Here is a 26,233-nt window from a genome sequence, read left to right as displayed (position 1 = left end):
CATCCAATAGATAGCAGAATCAGGTCATTATAAGCTAGCTGAAAATTGCAGTGTCTTTTCTTCTAATACATGTAACATATATATATATATATATATATATATATATATATATATATATATATTCACAGAACTTATATTTTAACAGACTTTAATAACTCTATTTAGTATTCTATTTATCTGGTTTACTACTGAATGAACTGACCAACTGTAAATTTGTATTAGCCAAGTCTAATTTAATAAATTCAGAAGCGGGGTGGTGGTGGCACATACCTTTAATCCTAGAACTCAGGGGGCAGAGACAGGTGGATCTCTGTGAAATTGAGGCCAGGCTGGTCTACAGAGCTAGTTACAGGACAGCTAGGGACGTTACACAGAGAAATCCTGTCTTGAAAAAACAAAAACAAAAACAAAAAACAAAACAACAACAACAATCAGAATAAAATCTGTTTTCAAATCTGGACGTACTTAATTTGGCCAACTCTTCCAATGATAATGCTAAATTTTTCAAGCCTATGTTGAATTTTCACTTAGAACTGAATGAAGGAATTCACTGTTTTATTTAATTTTTATAATGAAAACCCCATTTTTCCTTCATTTAGTCTGCTAAAATTTTGACTTCACTAATATATCACATAGATGATTATGTTTCTATCATGCTGTTTCACAATTTATTTTTGATTCAAGAATAGATAAACCTTCAATAGTTGCGTAGCAAAGTGTATTCCAGATTCATTCTCTGTGTATGTGTGTCTCCTGTACGTGTGTGTGTGTGTGTGTGTTCAGTTCCTAAGAGACTACTGAGCTTTATAAACTATTTGCAATATTTTTGTTTCTTCAACTATAAACTCAAAATAAGGCCTTTTTATATAGTGGAAAGTCATCAAATAGATGCCAAAGCTATTAACAGAGTTCAAATTCATGTTAGTTCTGGAGTTGTCTTTCTGAAACAAGCTTTCTAAATATTTTGTTTCAGTATCTAAAGTAGTAAGTAGTATTTGTTTCAGTATGTGGCATGTCAAATATATAGCATGCATTGACTCTTTTATCTAGTCAGGCAATATAAATCTAATAAGGACCTGCCATGTATCTATGGACAAAAATGGATTAGCATTCTGACTTAATAACTTATTGAGAAAACGCGATGGAAAAGGAAACTGACAACTACAAACTATGTAACTGGTCTGTAAGCAATAGTTTTATTCCTCTAATTCTATAGGAAACATATCCCATAAGACATGTTATCTGAAATGAGCTAATGAGGCATAATTTTTCACAAGGGAGGCAATTTTAGTTTAGGTTATATACAACAATATTTCTTTTTTTTGTGATATAGTTTTATTTTTTCCTTTTTTTTATTTTACAATACTACTCAGTTCTATATAATAGCCACAGATTCCCTTGTTCTCTCCCTTCCTGCCCCCCTCCCCTTCCCCTCAGCACACCCCCCATTCCCACCTCCTCCAGATCAAGGTCTCCCCCAAGGACTGGGATCGACCTGATAGACTCAGTCCAGGCAGGTCCAGTCCCCTCCTCCCAGATTGAGCCAAGCGTCCCTGCATAAGTCCCAGGTTTCAAACAGCTAACTCATGCAATGAGCCCAGGACCTGGTACCACTGCCTAGATGCCTCCCAAACAGATCAAGCCAATCAAGGGCCTCACCTATTCAGAGGGCCTGATCCAGTTGGGGGCCCCTCAGCCTTTCGTTCATAGTTCATGTGTTTCCATTCATTTGGTTATTTGTCCCTGTGCTTTATCCAACCTTGGTTTCAACAATTCTCGCTCATATAAACCCTCCTCTTTCTCACTAATTAGACTCCCAGCACTCCACCAGGGGCCTAGCCATGGATGTCTGCATCCAGATTCCTCAGTCCTTGGATGGGGTTTATGGCACAACTATTAGGGTGTTTGGCCATCCCATCACCAGAGTAGGTCAGTCCCGGCTGTCTCTCGACCATTGCCAGCAGTCTTTTGTGGGGGTATCTTTGTGAATATTTCAATTTACTTGGGTTTTTATGAAAAAGTATGTGTGTTTTGATAAAAAATAAATATATGAAAATAAAATCTTATATTATTGACTAGGTAACTTAGAAACATTTGGTTATTGGTAAAATAAAATGAAGATGAAATATTTATATTAGCTTAGACTATTCTCAGTTTAGGAAGGGGCTTTTAGGAAAGGCCATCTATAACCAATATGCATTACAACTTCAGAGTTTTTGTTTTGGAAACATCAATAATGACTACTAGTCTTTCTGTCAAGTAAAGAAAATGAGAAATGTCAGCAATTGGAAGACAGATTAACCATTCTATTAACTTCAGTAACACTTTGGATATGCTACCAGGCTCTCTTTTAATAACAAGGTAATCAACCTTATTTTGCACCAGTGTCCTTCTCTAAAAAAGAAAGGGAATTATTATTATGCAACTCCAAATGTTACTGTGAAGAATTAATATAAATTAGTCCAACCAGTTGTGAAACTTCTAAAATACTTTCTGTCATACTAATACAAACTCATTACTTAGAAACTCAGGCTTTATACCTTCCTTTTCATTGAAATAATTCAATGTAGAATTGTTTTTCATATATGTGTAGTCTCTGTCCAATCACAATGTACCTTAGATGGGGAGTTTAACTTTCCATGATTTATTTAAGTGACTAAAGAAAGAACACAAATGTGCACGCACACAGATGTACTATATTTGTGTGTACAGGTTAGATTTAACTATAGCTAATAGAAATTCTAACTATTAGAATATGAAATAGCTATAAAAGATTCATCAACATTTGTAACTTTCATTATGATTTTTCTTGTTTTCCATTATCCTTGGATAAGCACATCTTCTCTCTGTAGTAAAGAACAAGGAAGCTTCTGACACCCTTAGATATATACTCTAATCTCAGTCCACCTTTGCATATCCTGTAAGAGGAAAGTTTTTAAAATGGTTCCGTCTCCTTAAAAGTTACTGTAAATATTTTCTTCCATCCATTTTACTTGCTTCAAGGAGTGTACACTTTTTGAAGAACACAAATTTTATTCTACTTTTTGTGTTTAAGTACTTAGTACTTTGTGTAATGTGTACTTGCATGTAATCAAATATTATTTATTCAACACACTGTATAAGCTTAGTCAGTATACAGTCACATGCCTTTCACATCCACCTAGATTTAGAGAAGCCATATAACAACCATAATATTTATGTGACAGCTACTCTTCAGGACAACCAATTAATTAGATGTTATCAGTTCCATTTGTCAAATAAGGCAACTAAGGAACAGATATGTGAATGACTTGTCTTATATTTCACAGAGTATTGGACTTGAAACTAGAATAATGACTTATGGACTCTACACTCAGAAATTGTGGGAGCCCGTTCTCGGGTTCCTCGTGGCTTTACCCAGCAGGTCCGAATAGAGGATGATCAGGATCACGGGAATGAATGCAGGTGTCTGAGATGGTCTGCACTTGGCTGTGCTGGGGGAGGAGGTCTTTTGCTCCACCCCTTGGTGTCTCTATAAAAACCCTGGGCCAGAGACAGTCGGGGCCCGTTGGAATAGGTTCCAGGCCCTCTCGAGGCTATCCTTTATTTTCTATCTGTTTATCTCCGCAAGATTCTCCGCTGTAAATCCTTCTATCTAATATTTCCTGCTGATTGCACTCAAGAAAACTCTGGGTAACTGTGGGGGTGGTGGGTAAATGCCCCAAAAGTAATACTACATTATATCACATCTCTAAGCACACCATAACAATTCTCACTGATTAACAAAATGAGCAGATTTATTGTTTACAACTCAATACACTCTGTACTTGCCATTTTGAGTAAGAAGGAACTTAAACACTGCACTAAAGCATACATGCTTGGATAAATGAAGGGGCATCAGGATGGCTCCTTGATATTTAGGTTTTGTGTTAGTGTTGTAAATAATTAATATTTTAAGTAGAAGCATCTGTTAACAAAATGCATTACAATTCATTTTGATGCAGCTAGTGTGAATGGATTGCTTTCTGGAGGACAAGAAAGTCCACTTGTGAAATCCTATTCAGCATGTATAATAGTCTCATACCTTGGCATTTACACTGTTAGTTTAGATGATGATTTTAATGTGTTCATGGTGCTATATATATAACATGGAAGAAAGACTATTTCATATTTCTCTCTGGTTACATGATATCCCATAACAGAAGGAAAGATCAGAAGCTTTTGTCATAATAGAACACAAGTCCAAAAAGGGAAATGAAATATTCTGAGATCATGGTTGTTTCTTTTCTCATGTGTGAAAATTTATCAGTTCTTAAAATTACCATTACAGAGAAATGTGCTTTAGTGTGATAGTTAAGAGTATGGTCTTCCCACTAGTTTGGTTTGGTTGTCTCTGTAGTTTTCCCCATCATGATCGTGATGCACCTTGCTCATAAAATTCCTCTTCTCTCTTTGACTGGACTCCTGGAGCTTGGCCTAGTGTCTGGCCATGGATCTCTGCATCTGCTTCCATCAGTTACTGGATAAAGGCTCTATGATGACAGTTGGGGTTTTCACCAATCTGATTACTTGGGTAAGCAAGTTCAGGCACCCTCTCCACTATTGCTAGTAGTCTAAACTGGGGTAATCCTTGTGGATTCATGGGAACTTCCCTGTGGAGCCTCCAAGGGACTGGACTAGGACCTCTGCATAAGCGAGACAGTTGTGTAGCTTGATCTGCTTAAGCAGCCCTCTGGCAGTAGGATCAGGATACATCCCTAGTGTATGAGCCCACTACCTAAGGTGGAACACCTTGCACAACCTTGAGGCAGGGGGAAGGGGCTTAGACCTGGCTCTTTTGAATGCACCAGGCTCTCCTGACTCTCCACGGGAGTCCTTATATTCTTGTAGGAGGGAATGGGCGAGGGGGGAGGGAGATGTTGGAGAGGGGAAGGCTGGATGGGCAGAAAGAGCGAAGAGGGGGATCCGTGATTGGTACATAAAATGAATAAAAAATTTATTGGGGGCTGGAGAGATGGCTCAGAGGTTAATAACACCGAATGCTCTTCCAGAGATCCTGAGTTCAATTCCCAGCACCCATATGGTAGCTCACAACCATCTGTAATGAAATCAGGTACTCTCTTCTGTATATATAATAAATAAATAAATCTTTAATTTTTTTTTTTCTTAAAAAAAAGAGGATAGTCTTTGGATCCAGATTGCCTTAGTGTAAATCTCCATTGGAAATAACTGGCTGTGTGGTCTTTAAAAGAATATATATCCCTTCTCTCCCTCAATTTCCTTAGCACCAACACAAGGATAACAACAGTCCCAGACTATGATGAATTATTTGAGCAAGAAGGAACTCAATATACAGAGTGTTTAGAGAGGGCTTAAGTGGAGGATGTATTCACAGAAAAAGTTTATACAATGAATTAAATAAACTTGCTCTCAAAAATCTCTCTAGTTCTTTTCAAATCACCAGGAGTTCCAGAACATATTTGTTAAGTACTGATGTTCTGGTCTCAAGTTATTTTTCTTCAGTAAAAATGATTTGATATGTAGATACCACTGGAACATGGAAAGCTTTTTGAAAATCTCAAAACAGAAAAAAAAAATTTAAGACTACCAGTACAGAACAGTGGGAATAAATGCAGAATTTTAAAGCTATAAAAGAAAAAAATGTATTTTAAAAATATCAATTCAAAAATTATGTTTTTCATGAAGGAGATAAGGTTGAGGGACTAATTTAAGTAAGTATTCAAAAGGGGAGAAATTAGATGAAAAAGTCTAATTCCCCAGCTGGGAAATGTCTGCAGATATAGCAAATACTTACTCAGCAGATCTCTATTTTTATCCAAACAGCTTGCCAAGAAATACAGTGGCTGCAGTTTTCTCTCATCTCTTATGTGAGCTGTAGCACAGATAGGAATTCTGAAAATGGATGCCCATTCTTTAATGTGCCTGAGTGGGCGACGGGTAACATGCAGGTCAGCAGATTTGCCTCTAGCTCACTACTGTGGGAATTGCCCCAGTTAACAATGGCAAACTGGGTTAGGTCAGGGTTGGCAACATATTGCTCCTATTTGAATATTCTTCATCAACCACAAATCTAAACTCTCTTCCAAAACTATATCCTGGCTATTTGTCTTAGAAAGCAATTCTGTAGATGCTTATTTCCCTGTGAGATCCAAGAATATTATGGTTTAAAATGTCACTTCTTCCTTGCAGCTTATATGATGGTTCTAGATACAGTATGCCTTAACTCCCTGAGTACTTTTCTCATATGGAGACCAAGGCTATTCCTATTTAAGTTCCAAATACTAGATCCCCTTAGTACTGGTGCTTACGTTGCCATATCCACAAGGCCCTTATTGATATTTACAATAAGCAAGATCATGCTTTTCTCAATCTGTTATACTGGTTTAGTTCTTAGTGAAAGGACATGGTGTACTAGTTTATGTTATGCTCTTGTTTGATCTAGATCAGGAGTTTCTTGGGGAGATTTTCACATCATGTCTCTATTCTACACTTTTTTTGAGTGCTGTTCACAATGTACTTAATGGCATACTCTATATTGGCACATAAATGTGCAAACATCAAGTCATTTGATACCAAGCAAAATCCATAGTTATTATTCTAGTTTTAAATAAATAACTTAAAAGTTAATAATTATTAAGAATACACTGTTAGAAGGTACACTCATAAAGTCTCATCAACATGCTACCTGAACATAAGCGAAGGACAACAAAAATGGTCATGTCAAAGTGGATGGAGAAAAGACAATGAGGCCTCAACCCTACATAAATAACTACAGGTAAATAAGGAATATGGAGAGTGAGAGGAATAGTCTTCCATAGGGAAGAACACACCATTTGGTTATTAAATATTACGTGATCATCCTTGAAAAGATTGTAAAGCCCAAGCAGATTATATTAAGGAATATGTAGCAGGAATCTTAAAAGGTCTTATTAATTAAATCCAACCTGAGCCAGGTATTGGGGTGAACTGGAAGATCAGAGAGCCAGAACAAGCCACAGCTAGCTCACCTTGCTGGATCCTCAGTTGGTCTTGTTTCCTCAGACTGGAAGCCTCTGTGTCCTCATATCCAAATGGCTCTCAGCTGAACTGTGTTGCTCCAAAGCCTGAAAGCTTAACCAGGTTTAACCAGGCAAATGCTTCTAGTTTCTGGTCTCCATGCCTTATATATCTTTCTGCTTTCTACTACCACTCCCTGGGATTAAAGGCTTGGTTTCTGAGATTAAAGGTGTGAGTTACCATGATTGACTGTATCCTTGAACACATGGATTTCTGCCTCTGGAAAGCTAGGATTAAAGGTGTGTGCTACCACTGTCTATCCTCTATGTTTAATATTGTGGCTGTTCTGTCTCTGACCCCAGATAAGTTTATTAGCATGCACAATATTTGGGGGAATACAATACCACAGGAATATATATGTATATGCATACACTCACATACACACATACATACAAACATTATATATATATATATATATATATATATACACATACATATGTGTGTATGCATATAGCAGCAATTAATTGAAAAACAGCCCATAAATTTGAAAGAGCAACCAAGTGCATATGGAATGGTTTTGACAGAGAAAAGGGAAGCAAAAAATTATGTAAAATCTTAAAAGAAAAATGAATACACTAAGCACTGATATAGATATTTTGTGCATTCTATACTACTTAATCCAACACTTATGTAAAATGAATGTGATTTATGTTATCATTTTCTGTTTGAAGAGAGAATAATAGAGGCACATATCAGCTTTATAACTTCTCAAAACAATGTTTCATAAAACTGAAATTTATAAAGAAACTTTTGAAGAGGCTAAAACAAAAGGGCTGCCTTGAATTTGAGGCTATCCTGGGTGACATAGTATGACTCTATCTCTAAATACAGAGCAGGAGAATACAATGTATGAGATCAGTACTAGTTACAATAAGAGAGTAATATTAAATAAGAAATGATAAAAGTGGAAAGCTAGCACATGCTTGTAAGCCTCTTAGTAAGATTTGCATTGTGAACCAGGAGAATATTTTATGTATTAAAAAACTTAATTTAAAAACAAACAAAAAATACTGACATTTGAGCATCAAGGCTGTCTTTCCTAGATTCTTATAATTTTATCAGCACAGTCTTATAATCACTATTTTATAATTTGTCAGTAAATGAATTTATCTTTAAACCAAGACATCTGATTGCTAACCAAATACAATTTTATTGTAAAGATCTAAAGCAGTGGTTCTCAACCTATGGGTTGTGAGCCATACAAGGGTCCTATATCACATGTCCTGAATATCAAATTATGATCCATAACAGTAGCAAAATTATGATTATGAAATAACAACGAAATAATTTTATGGTTGGGAGTCACCACATGAAGAAGTGCATTAAAGGGTCACAGCATTAGGAAGGTTGAAAATCACTGATTTAGAGCTTTGCATTTAATTGATTAGTTTTTTAAGTTTACAAAACTCTAATCCATGTTTCCTACATGTACATATGGGTCTCCTGGTTTCACAAGCCAGCCATTCTCAGCCTTTCATGCTTTTATTAATTTACTGATTCTTTTTTTTGTATGTGTGAGACAAAATGTTGCCATGCCAACTAATGTCAAATTCATGTTCTCCTGGCTTCATTCTCTTAAGTAGGTGTTGCATGACAATATCCCCAGGGGAACCCAAACCAATGTATACTCACCACAATGACACAACAAAGCAAGGATAAAACTAAAGTCCAACTTGATGAACAATTTTTTTTTTTTGGCGGGGGGGGGGGTTATTCACAGGAATATGGATGAGGGATCACACATTGGAACAGAAATGACTCAACAAGAGCTGCATCAACAAAGTCCGCCTCAGCTCACAAAGGCTTGAAACCCTGAGCACACTGCACAGCCCTCAGACAGCTCATAAAATTGGAGAGCATCCTTTCCAGGTGAGTCAGTTAGGCAGCTCTGCTGATCTGTTTCATTCAGGCAGTTCAGCTAGTCTGTTTTTTCTAGGCAGTTGTGATAGTTTGAATGAGTTTGAATTGTCACATATTAAAATAGTTGGTCTCATGCTGGTGGCTGTTTGAGGAGGATTAGGAGGTGTGTGGCCTTTTTGGAGAAAGCATGTCACAGGGGGCCATCTTTGAGGTTTTAAAAGCCATGTGTTAGCACTCTCAGCTTTTTGCTCGTGATTCTAGACACAAGCACACTCAGCTTCTAGTTCTAGCAAAATGTTTGCTGCCTGTAAACCATAAGCCCAAAAATAAAGTTTCTCTTCCCTAAGTTGCCTTGGCCATGCTATTTTATCACAGCAATAGAAAAGTAACTCAGACAGCTGAACTGAGCTTCTTCCAGGCAGTTCAGCTTATCTGAGAACATCTTTTAGCACTCCTTATTGTAATACACACACACACACACACACACACACACACACACACACACACACACACACACGTGCTTGGACATTAGGGGTGAGGGAAAAATCTGGTCAGTTTTTAGGGATTTCCTGAAGTTTATTTCCCATTGTGTACTTCCTGAGCTTAACATGATTCCATGAAGTAATGAAAAGTTTCACTTTCCCTTTACAGTGGTTTTCAGCCTTCCTAATCCTGTAACCCTTAAATACAGTTCCTTGTTTTGTGGTGACCCCCACCATAAAGTTATTTAGTTGTTACTTCATAACTGTAATTTTGCTACTGTTCTGAATTGTAAGGCAAATATCTGATATGCAAGATATGTAATATGACACCCCTGTGGTGGTCACGACCCACAAGTTTAGAACAGCTGCTTTACAACATCCTGCTGTTTCCCCTCACTGTAGACATATGCATCTTAATGAGAGAATTCCAAGATGGGAGGGTTTTGTCTTGGAGAGAACTGCTATATAGCACTGAGGTACTTTTAATCTTTTTAAATCTAGACATGTCTTGAGTTACAACGAGAAAACATAGAACACCTCTCAAATGTAAAGATAATCCTTGGGAGCTACAATAACACTTTTGTGATCCATAATTTTGAAAATGAAGTTTCAACATGAATTCATTCTTAATTTTTATTGACAAATATTTGTTGACATGTATGGGGTAGACTATGATGGTCAATACTTACATACAATGTATAGTGATCAAATCAGGGTAATAAATATTTAAATCTCCACAAATGTTGATCATTTTCTATGTAATAAGAACTTTCATTTCTATGGAATAGAAACAATGGAATAGAACTATAGAATTGTGTTTTGTGCCTTTTATTTAATTTCTTTTCTATTCTTTTATGAATTTCCATTATGCATTCTTCTATGTTATTGACATACACTTTCCACAAGTGAGCATCTGCTTTATTTCATTTTGCAGGATGATCTCTAATTCCTTTCATTTCCCAGCAAGTGAAACTATTTTAACATTTTTTATGGATGTATAATATTCCAAGGTATGTATGAGACACAATTTCATTATCCAGTATTATTGGTAGATTCTTTGTCTGATCCCATAGCTTGACTATTGTGAATACTGTTAAAATAAAAAGGAGAGTACAAGCCTGATGCAGTCTTTAATTCCAGAATTTGGGAGGAAGAGGCAGGCAGATCTCTGTGAGTTTGAGGCCAGCCTCACCTACATAGTGAATTCCAACACAGCAACAGCTACATAGAGATAGAGAAACAATGTCTTGAGAAGTGAAAAGTACTTACTTCTGGGCTGTAGTGGTACATTCCTTCAATCCCAGCACTTGGAAGGAAGAGACAGGCAGATCTCTGAGTTCAAGGCCAGCCTGGTCTACAGAGCAAGGTCCAGGACAGACAGCAGCCAGGGATACAAATAAACCATGTATTGAAAAAAAAGAAAAGAAGAAGAATGGAAGTACAAAATAACCTTTGCTTATAATATTATGCAAAAATATTGGCTATTGCACTCTGACCAGGGAAACAGGTAGGGTAACTATGAATCTTTACCTCTCCCTACATTCCTCCAAATACAATTCCCCAGCTCTCCAGCACATCATCTGTTGTAGTCTCACGCCATTCCCATCTCCAATGGATCACACATATCTTCCCCTCTAAAATTCTATCCCCCCCATTTATTACTTTATCTCAGAACTCAATTTCAGCAGGCATTTCCTGGGAATCTGCAAGACACTCAGGCCAGAAAGCACATAAGTTAATCACAGATCTTAACCTCTCCCTCCATTCCTTTATGTCCAATCCCCTAGTCTTATCTCCAGCTCTATAGCAGAACATCTATATTTCTGGTATTTCCCTTTCCCTCTCTCTGATTCCACTCTGCAATAGATCTTGGAGATTTTCTCCTCCAAACTTTATTCCCTCCTCCCAACTCATCCCATTATTCCAGGCTCCAGCACTAGTAGACATTCTCTGGGATACTCCAGCATTAAGACTAGGGAAAGAAAATAGGCTAACTGAAGATATTTATCTCTCCCTCTTCTCCTCCAAATCCAATCCCTCCTTTTTCACTCCCAGATCTGTAGCAGAATACCTGCTGTAGCCTCACTTACATCTATGACCTCATCTTCAGTGAAACAAACTGATCTTCCACTTTACACATTCTTTCCCTGACTCATCACTGCATGCCAGTAGCCAGCTCCAGCAAGCATTCCCTGGGAGCTCACAGGCCACTCAGAACAGGGAAGCCGCTAACCTAACTGCACACCATCATCACTCCCTCCTCTCTTCCAAATCAAATCTCCTAGTCTCACTTCCATCTCTGTAGCAGAGTACATGCTATGTCCTCCACCTCTTCTCTGTCCCCAACTCCAGCAAATTACATGATCTCCTCCAAACTTCCTCTTCACTTATTCTGTTATCACAACCCCCAACACCATTTATCTTTCTCTGGGAACTTTCCAGTCAAGCCTAAAAGAGAAACAAGTAGGCCAACAATGCAGGAAGGTCAGCTTCAGATCTCCATTTTCCATCTTCTCCTCCATGTCCAATCCCCCAGTCTCATTACCACCTCCGTAGAAGATTATCTGTTATGGTAGTCTTCTGTGCCCATTCCCAGGAAAGTAAGCAGATCCTGGTGGAACACCTGGCTTTCCTTCCTTCTATGAGCACTCTCAACCCACCTATCACCAAGCTCAGTTTTATTCTTTAGTGCCATCTCTCAATATGTAGGAACACATTTTTACACAGAACCCCCAGTGGGCACACATAGTCAGGATCCCAGAAAAATTCCCTACCAGGCAACACACAGCCACCACAGTCTTCTAAGAACCAGAATAAGCAACAGAAGCCAAAGAACAAAATATCCACTCAAGAAAGAGAAGAGCAGATATCATCACCTAGAATTATTTTTTTTTGATTTTGTATTTTATTATTTATCTTTTTTTAAATTTTATTTTACAATTCTATTCAGTTCTACATAATAACCACAGATTCCCTTGTTCTCTCCCTTCCTGCCCCCTCCCCTTCACCCCAGCCCACTCCCCATTCCCACCTCCTCCAGGGCAAAGCACAAGGCAAAGGCCTTCTTAAAAAGACTTTATGAATATAACACAGATCCTTAAAGAAAAAAATCCCTTAAAGACATCTATTAAAACACAAACAAATATCAAAAGAAAGTGAATAAAACAGTTCAAGACCATGAGGAAGAAATAAAATCAATAAAGAAAAACCAAACTGAAGGAAATCTTGAAATAAAAAAATAATAATCATAAATTAAAAAGGAACTGGAACATGAACCTCAGAGCAAGCCTTACCAATAAAATATAAGATATAGAAAAGAAAATCTAGGTCATTAGCCGGGCGGTGGTGGCACACGCCTTTAATCCCAGCACTCAGGAGGCAGAGACAGGCAGATCTCCGTGAATTTGAGGCCAGCCTGGGCTACAGAGAGAGTTCCAGGAAAATCACCAAAGCTACACAGAGAAACCCTGTCTCAAAAAACAAAACAAAACAAAGCAAAACAAAACAAAACAAAACAAAACAACAACAACAAAACAAACAAAAAATAGAAGAACTGAATACCTCAGTAAAAGAAAATGTTAAATCTAAAATAAATCTGGCCCAAAACATTTAGGAAATTTGGGACATTGTATAAAGACTCACTATAGAAATGATTGGAATATAGGAAGGAGAAGAAACTCAAATCAAAGGCCCAGAAAATATTTTCAACTAAATCATAGAAGAAAATTTCCCTAACTTAAAGAAGGAGATACATGTCTAGGTACAAAAAAGCATACAGAATACCAAAAAGACTAGACCAGAAAAGACAATCCCCCAGGCACATAATAATCAAGACACTAAACATACAGAACAAAGAAAGAGTGTTAAAAGCTGCAAGGAAAAATAACAAGTAACATAAAAGCAGACCTATTAGTATAACCACTGACTTTTCTAAAAGTCAGAAGGGAACTCTAAAAGTCAGAAGGAACTAGATAGATGTTCTACAAACTCTGAGAGACCACAGATGTCAGGTCAGAATATTAAACCCAGTAAAACTTTCAATTACAATACATGGAGAAAAAAAGATATTCTATAATAAAACTGAATTTAAGCCATGCTTACCTAGAAATCCAGCTCTATAGAAGGCACTTGAAGGAAAACTCCAACCTAAAGAGGTTAATAACACCCAAGAAATGACAAGAAATAAATAATCCCAGATCAGCGAAATTAAAAGGGAAACACACACACACACACACCCACACACACACACACACACACACACACCCCACCACCACCACCACCACCACCACCACCACCACCACCACCATCACACCATCACCAATAACAAAATAACAGTAATCAAAACACTACTTATTATTATCTTTTAATGTAAATTGTCTTAATTTCCCAAGTTAAAAGAAAAACTCAAACAGAATGGATGTGATTACAGAGTCCATCCTTCTCCTGCATTGAAGAAACACAACTTAAAGTCAAGGGTGAACATTGCCTCAGAGTGAAAGGATGAGCAATCATACTCCAAGTAAATGGGTAGCACCTGATGGAACTTTCTCCAAAATACTTATACACATAACTCTGACACAAACTAAGCCTCAACAAATATAATAAAACTGAAATGTAACCCTGAATTCTATCATACCACACCACACAATACAACTGGATGTCAACAAGAGAAATATCAGAAAGTATAAAAACTCATGGAACTTTAACTACTCACTGCTGAATGAAAATTATTCAAAACAGAAATTAAGAAAAAAATTATTTCTAGACTTGAATGAAAATGAATACACAATTTACCCAAATTATGGGACACAAGGAAGGTGGTTATAAGAGGCAAGTTCACAGCACTAAGCACATTAAAAAATTGGAGCGATCTCATACTAATAACTTAACAGCATACCTTAAGACAGTGGAAGAAACAGACGAAATTATACTAAAAGGAGTAGACAGCATGAAATAATCAAACTCAGGATTGAAATCAACAAATTAAACAAAAAACAAAAAGAAAAACAACAAAAATACAAAGAATCAATGAAACAAAGCTGGTTCTTCGAAAAAATGAATAAGATTGACAAACCCTTATCCAAATTACTTAAAAGGCCAAGAAAGAATATAGTTAACAAAATCAGAGATGAACAGGGAATGTAATTCCAGACAGTGAGAATATTCAGAGAGTCCTAAGGACAAACTTTTAAAACCTACACTCCACCCAACTGGAAAATCTGAAAGTAATTGATTTTCTTGATGCATACCACTTACCAATGTTAAAACAAGATCAGGTAAGCAGTTTAAACGGGTGTATATCTTCTAGTGAAATAGAAGCTCTAATTAAAAGTCTCCAAAACCCTACACCCCCAAAATGCTCAGGGTCAGATGGTTTTAGTGCAGTATTTGACCAGGCTTTCAAAGAATAAATGCTAATACTCAAATTACTCTACAAAATAGAAAGAGAGGGAACATTGCCTAATTTGTGTAATGAGGCCACAGTTACCCTGATACCCAAACCCCATAAAGAGCCAACAAAGAAAGAGAATTACAGATCAATTTCCTTTATGAGCATATAAAAATTCTTAATAAAATACATTCAAATCAAGTCTTAGAGGATACCAAAATATCATCCACCGTGATCAAATGGGCTTTATGTAAGAGATGCAGGGATCATTCAACATATGAAAATCAATAAATGTAATCCACCATATAAACAAACTGAAATATAGAAACGATACAATCATCCCATTAGACACAGAAAATGCTTTTGATTAAACTCAATACCCCTTCATGAGAAAAATCTTGGAGTGATTAGAGATACATAGGCCATATTGCGACATAATAAAGGCAGTGTGCACCCAGCCCAAGCCAACATCAACTTGAATGGAGAAAAACTCAAAGCAATTCCACTAAAATCAGGAACAAGACAAGGTTAACCACTCTCTCCATACCTATTCAATTATAGCAGTTGAATACTTAGCTAGAGGAATATGACAACTGAAGGAGATCAAGGGTATATAAATATTTATCTTCAATAATTTCTATGAATTTGATGCACTATCTGAAGTAATTTTCTTTGTGCTATTCAGTTCCTTTGTATGATCATAAATTATATTATACATATTATCACTCCAATACATATATGAGGATAACAATACATGAATATATTTATATAATTTTAAGCATAGAAGAAAGGAGGAATTAAAAAGTTGAAATTATGATGGGGGCAGTGCATGCTACAGAATGCATGTAGAGGTCAGAGGACCACTTTTAAGTGATATTCTTTCTAACTTCATGTGGATTCCAGGTATCAACCAGACTTGAGTAATAAATACATTTTCCTTCCTGCTGTGTCATTTTCTGCCCAACATCATGATATATTTTAACATTTGCTAGTATTGTATATTTTTATAAACCTGTTTCATTCAAAATCTGGGTTTTTTTTTCCTTTCAGCATAAGTTTTCCATGAAAGCAACACATTTACATTTGTTTTTATTAACATGAGAGTGCTTTTATTATACTTTCACTTTAGAAAGAAAATCCCCAATAAAGCTTATCTGAGGATCAGAGGAAAAAGCCAGCCAGTATATTAAACATAGAAGTCAGGCAATGGTAGTACATGCCTTTTATCCTAGCATTTGGGAGGCAGAGTTCCATACAGAATTCTGTGAGTTTAAGGCCACACTGGGTAACAGAGCCAGGTATGGTGACACATGCCTTTAATCCCAGCAATAACCATAGAGGTCTGGAGGTCTGTACAGATAGACAGGAAGTAAAGTAGTTGAGTGGAGAGAGAAAATGAGATGCAGAACAGAAATGTATATAGGTGTGGATATACAGGAAGTAGGTCTCATTGGCTGAGGATTTCCATGTGGTAAGAACGTGGCTGGCTTCTTTCTGCTTTTCTGATCTCTCAGATTTTACCCCAATATTTGGCTCTGGTTTTTCATTAATAAGATTGTTTAGCAATTCATGTAACAGATAATTTTTCTCATTTTATGATTTCTAGTTGATAAATAACTTTTCTTTCACTATTCTCAGTGCCATCTCACTCTGGATTCTTCTGTGGGTAATAATGTATTTCATAATGTAATTGAGATTTCTTTCTACATTACTATTTGCTATCTCTTGTTACATCTAAATCTCATTTTTTGTCATTCAGCATTCTGCTTCCGATGTATCTGTGTCTGGAATTCTCTGTTTATCATTGCTGGAATTTTTTGAGTTTGATTTATTAGATAATCTTTTCTTATTTATTTATAATTCATCCACCAAATTTTCTATATATGATACTATTATTCCATGTTAGCTATTATGTTTAATGGTGTCTCAAATTTCTTTCTGACTGTATTACTTACATTTTCTCTAAGTTTTTCAGGTGGAATACTCTGCAGCGATCAATCTCAAATTTTCTGTGTGTTATTTGTTTCTTGTGCCTGTTCAAATATAATGTTGATGTCTTACTATGCTATTTTATATCTCCTTGAATCTTACTCTTTTACTTATAAAGAGTGAAAAATATGACTATTTCATAGTATATGATGTACATCAATGTTAGATAAGAAATTGCTTTCAAAGTATTTACTACACCAACTGAAATTCACATTCTAATATGGGGTAGATACAAAACTATGAGAAAGTTACTTTGTTCTCATTTGCTCTGAAAGTGAAGCAATATTGTCACTGATTTTCTTCTGGAAAGGTACATTATAGGAACAATAATTATGTTTAGAGGAATTGAGAATTTCAGTTTCATCCCAAAGGAAATTTGCAGAGATTGGCAGGCATTCTATTGTATACAAGATCAAACAGGCTCAAGCAACAATATCAAAATGTAGAAATGAATAATCAAGGAGAGTGTACAGTAAAGTAACCTGCCACTACTTTTACATCTATTCTGTCTTTTAAAACCATCAACCAATTATTACATGAAAATTAACTTAGCCAGAAAATAAAAGGATATTTAATTTTAAGGCCAAGGCAGTGTCATCTGACACAAGAAAACTAAAAGTAACAATCAAAACATAGACAAGAAGCAAAGCGATTGCTATTCACTACTTCACACAGTATGTATGAGCTTAGGAAGAATAATAGTTCATATCAGAAACAACTTATTCAGTTTTCAACCTGGCCATCATTGAATAATATATAACCATCCCCTTGCTCTTTCTTCAAGCTGTCTCAGTTCCCCTATTTCCTGACTTATGTAATTGGAAAAGGGAGGAATATTTTACTTGATCATGTTATTTTTGTTATTCATTAATTCTCCCCTCTGTGTGCAGATGGAATTGTACTTCTTGGTCTTGATGTTAATGAGTGGCAATGCAACCATTTCTGGTGAATTTAATTGCTATGGTGTGACTCTTGAGACATCTTCTCCCTTTGGCAATATGTATGACTCCTTTTTGGGTACTGGACACTCCATCAGAATCTTGTCAGTTTAATGACTATGACAAGAACTCTCAGTCACCCTGAAATAGAGAGATAGCAAGAACAAGTACTAATTTTTCTATTTCATATTAAACAATGCAGACTTTTTGATTTTTTTTGTTGCTGTGTCAGATATTAGCATGATTTAATTGACAAAAGAAGGCCTCAGTTATCTAAGATGGACTTTCTTTCTACAAAGTTGGTGTGGTGGACTAATCCTGCTGAATTAATATGATGTTTCTCCTACTCAGCTGAAGGTTTATGAGTTTCTCAGCCTACCTCCAGATGGAGGATGATTCCAGTTGCAATACAATAAGAGACACATAGATTACAAGTAAAAGGGTCAATTATTATTTGTACTATAACTATGATACTAGGTTTTAAAAGATTCAAACTTGCATAATTTAAAAAAATGTGTCAGGTGGTGGTGGTGCACACCTTTAATCCCAGCACTCGGGAGGCAGAGCCAGGTGGATTTCCGTGAGTTTGAGGCCAGCCTGGGCTACAGAGTGAGTTCCAGGATAGGCTCCAAAACTACACAGAGAAATCCTGTTGCTGTGGGATGGTCTGTATGTCAAATTGTTCTGATTGGTCAATAAATAAAACACTGATTGACCAGTGGCCAGGCAGAAAGTATAGGCAGGGCTAACAGAGAGGAGAATTGAGACAACAGGAAGTCGGAGGGAGACACTGATAGCCACCGCCATGACAAGCAGCATGTGAAGATGCCAGTAAGCTACAAGCCACCTGGCAAGGTATAGATGTATAGAAATGGATTAATTTAAGCTATAAGAACAGTTAGCAAGAAACCTGCCACGGCCATACAGTTTGTAAGCAATATAAGTCTCTGTGTTTACTACGTTGGGTCTGAGTGGCTGTGGGACTGGCGAGTGACAGATATCTGTCCTGACTGTGGGCAAGGCAGGAAAACTCTAGTTACACCCTGTCCTGGAAAACCAAAAAAAAAAAAAAAAAGTATCAGCTACCTTAACATGTCAGTTTTATGTCACATGTATTATTTAGATTTCTCTTAGAGAGAGTAATAAAAGGTAGGGAAGGTCATATGTACTTTATATTTTAAGTTCCTATTATAATTAATTCCTACAAATCTGAAATCCACTGAAACTCTGGAAGAAACTGATTGTGTAATATGAAACTTAATTTCCTCTCTGACATGTCTCATGATTTGATGTTAAGATCTCCAACTGATTCAATGAAATATGCATATATTAATGAAGATAATTGTTTTATTTGCAATAAGTAGGAAAATAAATTTTCAACTCAGAAAAAAAATGATGATGATTATTTTTCCTTGGTAACCTGATCAATATGAAAACTTCTGCTAGGATATTTTCCAAAACATAAATCTCATCACATTACTTCCTTGTTAATAAACTTTCCATTGACTTCTATCTTAATATAAAGTTAACCATCACTAGCCACAAATACAGCTATAGGTAAGATCTAGCTCTTCTCTTGATCTGAGCTATTTTATCTACCCTTCTTATTCCCAAGAGTACTGAAGTGCTGCTACTGCATCAAGACCTTGTTGAGATTTGCAGACATTAAATTATACTCCCTGATCATAATATATTTTTGAATCCATGATTTAGTTCTCTATTCCCTTTGATGTCCATTCCCTTATTTTCTCCAGAGCAAACGTCTTGTTCTTCAAGATACATCTCCTCAATGTAACATTTCCCAGTTTCTCAGATAATCAGTCATTTCTATAGGTAGGTACTTCTGTGATAATATAACCCATTGTGATATTTTGTCCATCCTTCTATGAAAAAAAAGTTGAAATTCTTGAGGTCAAGGTTTATAATATTCTGCTCATTTAGCAAGTGGATGTTTCATAGCATTTTCTCTGAGAATGTGTATACATAAAACAATAAGACCCACGTTCTCTCAAAAAAGAAAGAGAAGGGAAGATATCATAGATTACTAATATCGTAATATGTTATCTCTTACTTTGAAATAATTTTGAGTTCCCTATCAAAATATGTTTATATTTTTAGATAATTACTTGTCTAATTGTTCTATGATCTCATGTTGCTTTTAGTCCTTATTTGATTATCATTTTAGTTGTTCCTTGAATTTGAGCTCTGCATGCTCTTCAGCGAAAAAGTCCAAAATTTATTTTTCATGTAGTTGTAGCAAATATGCAGAAAAAGATTAGTTCTTACAACTCATGAAATTTGTAACTTACTCTACTTAGGATTTGAAGGTAATTATCCATGCAAATGAAAAAGTATTTAAAAGAACACTTTTAGGGTTTCTATTGCTATAATGAAACACCATGTTCAAAAGTAAACTTAGAGCCAGGCAGTGGTGGTACATGCCTTTAATCCCAGCACTCGGCAGGCAGAAGCAGGTGGATCTCTGTGAGTTCAAGGCCAGCCTGGTCTACAGAGTGAGATCTAGGACGGCCACCAAAACTACACAGAGAAACCCTGTCTTGAAAAAAAAGTAACTTAGAAAAGTCAAGGTTTCTCTTCTAGCAGGTTCAGAGTAGCTGCATTTATGTTGACATTTGCAAGATCTCTTTGTCACTCTTCTCAGTATGGTCATATTGAATAAATAAATATCCCTTTTCTTATCTTCACTGTTAACTTGATTGTTTTAATTTTTAATTGCTTTATTGAAGATGTGGAGATGGATTTGCCTTGAAATACAAATATTAAGCCCAAGTTTGATAAAAGATAAAGAAAAATTTAAATATTTCACTAATAGTACTCATTTAAACTGAGTTTAATTTGTATAAGAGACAAACCTAACCTTTTACTGAGTTCTTAGGTGAACTGAGAGTGGAAAAATATAGGAATCATTTTAATTACAATGGTACCGTGGAAGAAATGATACTGTGATATCAAATAATTGTTCTGAACTATTTAAGTCTTTATTATCTGACTAGACTTGCACTTGAATCCAACCAAGACCAATGTTGATAAATAGGGAACACACTGACTCATTGTTCATTCGGTCATTTATATCTGATACTATCTGCTAAAGTAACTTTTGTCTCCTTTTCAGTGCTCTAGTACTCCTTCTGATCCCTTTTAGTGCTATAGTAATTTCTCTGTGGGTAATCTGTATTGTGTCAATCAAACTTTGCCTATAATAGTTAGTCATATGCCTTTTTTCTGATTCTGTGATCTTTTCAGTTGTGACATTTGTCTACTCATATCAAACGTAGTCTTTCTTTAATGTGTTGCTATCTTTCCATTATGTGGGTTCATTTATGATTCAGTATGGCTTAAAGGGGACTGCTTTCCCTATACAAAGAATGTCTTTATATCCTTCCCACCAGCATGATACATTTCAAAATTTTGCAAGAACACCAGGAAAGCATCTTCAGCATTTTCTGTGCCTCTTTTCCATTGTCCCAGTGGCTCTAGCTGGTAGCTTCTGGATGATTTGCCTACCTCTTTTGTCTGTAGACAAAGTTAAATAAACACAGAAAAACATCATGTTGTTTCTCTACTATTATCACTATCTCACTTACAATAATAGCTATATTTCATAAAATATTTGTGCCACACACAATTTTAGACACTTTATACTAATGCTAAGTTGAGAATTTCTGCTTACGAAGAGAAATTAATCTGAAAAAAGAGTCCTTTACTTTCTTGCTGAGTTGAAAAATCCAGAACTTAGTCACTTTTTAAGCTTAGATTTTGTTTTCCAGGTATTGTTCCACTCTGTACCTCAGGCTAATGCCAAATTCATGGAGTCTCATCCAGTCTCAACCTCCCAATTTTGGGGACTGTAGGAGTGATCCATGGTAGCTGGCTTCCTGGGTTTATCTTAATCCATGTGTCATATGTTCCAGCAATGGCTCTCTACTTCATAGGTAAGATTTTTCAAGGAAGGACAATGAATGCTTTTATCAACAAAGATAACCATTGCATATCTCCCTATCATTCTTACAAGAGATTCCAAAGAAAAATGTATGGCTTTGCTTAGATTATCCTGAAAGATACTTACAGATATCCGAATGAATTACTATCCTAACAGGTGGTTTTCCTATTCATTAGTCCTAGATCATATATTTAAAGATAGGCAGAGCCTGTGTCAACCAAATTTCAAGAAATTTATTACCAATAGGAAAAATATTTCTGTGGAGAGAAGATAAATATAGACATTTATTAAATCATTTAAAAATTTGCTTTAATGTTTGTGATAGCTGCATTGTATAGATATTAGTAACTTTAGAAATATGAATTGAATTTCAAGAAATTTACATATGTCTGTCCTGTTTTGTAAACCACCCACAAAATGTCCTGGATTTCTTTATATTCATCATTAACCACTTTTACTCTACCAACAAATATTACTATTCTCAAATGAAAAGCATTTCTTGAATTTGTTCACTGCTATCACCTTTATTTCAGTACAGGAAAAACCTCTGCCTTTTCTCCCATGATTTATCATGCTATTGTCATTTCCCCTTGTGACCATTATTGGTTCCTATAGCATACTCTATATACAGAATGTTAGATGATATTATGAAATCTGCTTGGGTCATTTATGTGCAGAAACTCCTGTTATCCCACTATCATCCAGGGGATTACAATGTGACAAAACCTTTAGCAATATTACCACTCTCTATTCCCCATGCTTGCTAACCCCATCTATTAAAACTCCCCCTATCTCCAGATTCAGATATCTGGCTTCTTTAATTTCCTTTTATGAGAAAAATTTTGTTTCCTAAGATACTTCCCAGTGATCTGAAAAATCTATTATCTGTTCATATATGCCTCCTAGTTACTTTCCCCTTTGACATATCAATACAAATGCCTCTTGTATCTGGAACAGCTGATCAAAAACAGATATCTCTGAAAGTAATTAAGTCGAAATATTTAACATGGGAAATGAGACACTTACAAATCAATTGGAGGAGTTGAAATTAAGGTAACAAAAAAGGCTACTATTATTACATTTTGGTTCTAGTTTTCAGAAATTGTGGAGTTAGTACTTTCTTCCAACAATTTCTTGTCCTTTGCTTCCCACATCAGCAAGTGTTGACCAGGAAAAAATAACTACCAGAAAATATAGCCATGATTGACTTTTGTGTGACAGATTTTTCCTGGGGAGACACAACATACAAACTTCTACTTATCCCAGATAGGCAGTTAAGTTAAGAGCAGATCAATGTATGGATAACACCAAAAGTCAAACTTGGTGAACCACTTGGTTTTACTGGGTAACTTACAGGAACAGAAACAACTCAAAGACAGCTGTATTATTACCAAAGCCCTCCCCCCTTTAGCATGTGTGACAGCACACAATAGTTGGGAACCTGGATCACTTTGCAAAGCCTGCAGGCAGTTCAGCAGGTTGGAGAATGTTCTTTACAGTTCGGTCAGTTCGTCTGAGCTGCATCTTCAGCTGATTGCAGTTTCTTCTAGGCAGTTTAGTTGATCTCTGCTACTCTGGGGCTGCTTAGCTGGTTTCTGCTTCTTCATCACTTGGGTCATCTGAAAGAAACCATCAGCAACCGTTAATGTTTATATACTTTTGTTTAGGGCAGGGCCTCTTGAATCCAGTTTCAGGAACTTCCCAAAACTATTTTGATTTGTTTGCTTCCTTATTGGAGTTTGTCTGCAAGATAGAGTGTTTCACCTCCACCTAAAACATCTTCATATTTCATCTTCTTGTAAACACCCTGTCTTAAATTATCCTGGCATTTTACTTTCCCTTCAAGATCAAAGATTTTAGCCTGTATAAAACTGCTAAAAAACATGATCAGCTAGTATTGAGTTAAAATAAACTTGAATAAATGCGTATAGATTGCTACAAAAATATCAAATCTAGGAAGGCCTAGGAATTGGCTGACTTCTACAGTAAAGTGATAGGATGGCTTGGGTTTCTGCTCTTCCTTTTAAGTGCCAAAATATGATGTCTATTGGTAGACTGTAAGCTACATTATGACCAGTTCTGAAAAGGTCAAGTTAGGAATGTTTCTCCCAGGCTTCTACTCCCTACATTTCTGGGGAAAATAGAGAAAGCAACATGAAAATAGTTCCAGGTTTCAATACCCAGTGTTATCATTCTCTCTGAAACTTATGTAGATCACGATGTGTAAGGGCATAGACTTTATTTCACATTTTTCTCCTTCAGAATCATGCATATGTTCGAAATAATGAATATTCATGTAATAGAAGAATAAGGAAACCATTTATATCACAGATAAATTAGAGAGATAAATTGTAGGGTAAAGGGTCCAAGCACACTTCTGGGTTTGAAAACACACCAAAATCCACTAATCCCTGAGCTCAAAACCCACCAATTCCTGGGCTTGCCTTGAAATTACACTAATCCCCACACTGAAAAATTCTACCCTGGAAAACTCCACCCCAGGAAACCCTTTGTAAAGCCTGCCTCCTGCTCTGTTCCCTGCTGCTTCCCTCCTGAGCAGAGAGGCAGCTACCCTCTTGAATCTTTCCCAGTAAATCTTTTGTGTCAGGTTTATTGTGTGCTGTGACTTTGGGGTATTCCTTGGCTCCCAACTGCCAGGATACCTTTCCATCTGAGCTGTAACATTTCCATTGTGGACACCTTTCCCACCCAGAGTGGCAACACTTGTGTTCGGGAAACCTTTACATTCAGAGCTGTAAGTGTTACATAAATTATCAAATGAAAATTAGTTAGGGTTCAGATTCTGTCATGAGAAGACTAAGTTCCCTAATAGTTTGGTTATGCTGGCAATTTACTGTGTTAGCAACTTTAATCTTTAAAATAATTCTATGAAATAGATTTTGTAATTATTTTGATTATGTAGATTTGAAGATTAAGGCTCCAAATAGCTTATCTAAGGTTGCTTACATTCTAAAGGAATAGGCTATATGTGAACCCCAGCTTGTGACCTCATTCTCCACTTGGCCATCTTCAGCTAAGAGAAGTAGAGAAGTTTTCAGGATTGGCGTTTCATAGGTTATGAGATTTATTCGTGATCTTTTAAATCCAGTTCCTGTTCTCATTATAAATTCTCATATTTCATCAGTTCAAATGTTTCTATCTTGCTTTCAAGATCTCAAGATCTATGTCTCCTTTTCCTTTTAATGTTTTGTTTTTTTGTCAAAACTGAGACCGAAGATAACTAACATCTTCACTCTTTTTTTTTCTTTTCCTTTATTGTTCTCACATACAATACATCCCAAACACAGCCTCTCCTCCATTTCCTCCTCCCATCAACCCCCAAATCCCTTCTCTCCCAAATCCATTGCTCCTCTGCTTCCTTTCAGAAAAGAACAAGCTTCCCAAGAATATCAAATGGAATATGACATAGTAAGATGTAATACCATCACATCATGGCTGGACTAGGCAACCCAGTATGAGGAAAAGGATCCCACAAGCAGGTCAGAGACAGCCCCCCTCCCACTGTTGGGAATCCACCAAAACATATTCCATCTTTGCTCAGTAAGGATACAACTCCATCTAAAGGTTGTTGGGATACAAATCATTGTTATTTAGTAAAGTTGTCCCATTGCAAGATAGATTGCTGAAATTTATTCCTCCCTTCTAATTGAAACTCCATATTTTTTAAATAAATATCTGTTGATTCTAGCCACTTCTTTTATCATTCCAATCTCTGACAACTGCCATTGTATTCATTTCTATTTTTCTGTTTCTATTAGACTAAGGTTTTAGATTCTACATAAAAGTGAGATCATGTACGAATTATTTTTTCTTTTAATCCCTTTTATTGAAAATAATTTCTTTTCTCATACAATACGCCCGGATTATAGTTTCCCTTCTCTTTACTCCTCCCAAGTCCTCCTCACTTGCCCTAACATCTGAATCCACTCCCTTTCTCTCTCTCATTAGAAAACAAGCAGGCTTCTAAAGGATAATAATAAAATAAAATACAATAAGATAAAACAAAAAAACAGCATATCCAAATTGGACAAAACAAAGGAAAATAGTCCACAAAAAGGCACAAGAATCAGAGACTCACTTGTTCTCATACTTAGAAGTCTCATAAAAACACTGAACTGAAAGCCATAAAACATATGCAGAGGACCTGGTGCAGACCTTTTCAGGCCCTGTGCTTGCTATTTCAGTCTCTGTGAGTTCATATGTGCCTTGCTTCGTTGATTCAGAGGGTCTTGTTCTCCTGGTGTCCTGTATCCCCTCTGGCTCTTAAGCTCTTTCTGCCCCCTCTTCCAGGGAAGTTCTCTGAGCTCTGATGGGAGGGATTTGATGAAGACATCCTGCTGTGGATATCACTCTATGTAAATAAAACACTGATGGCCAATGACCAGGCAGGAAGTATAGGCGGGACAGAGAGAGGAGAATTGGGGAAACAGGAAGAAGGAGGAGAGAGACTGCAGCCACCGCCAGGACAAGCAGCATGTAGAGACTCTGGTAAGCCACCAGCCACGTGGCAAGGTATAGATTTATAGAAATGGGTTAA

The sequence above is a fragment of the Peromyscus leucopus genome, chromosome X, assembly GCF_004664715.2.
Source record: "Peromyscus leucopus breed LL Stock chromosome X, UCI_PerLeu_2.1, whole genome shotgun sequence".
NCBI lineage: Eukaryota > Metazoa > Chordata > Mammalia > Rodentia > Cricetidae > Peromyscus > Peromyscus leucopus.
This window is presented reverse-complemented; position numbering follows the sequence as displayed.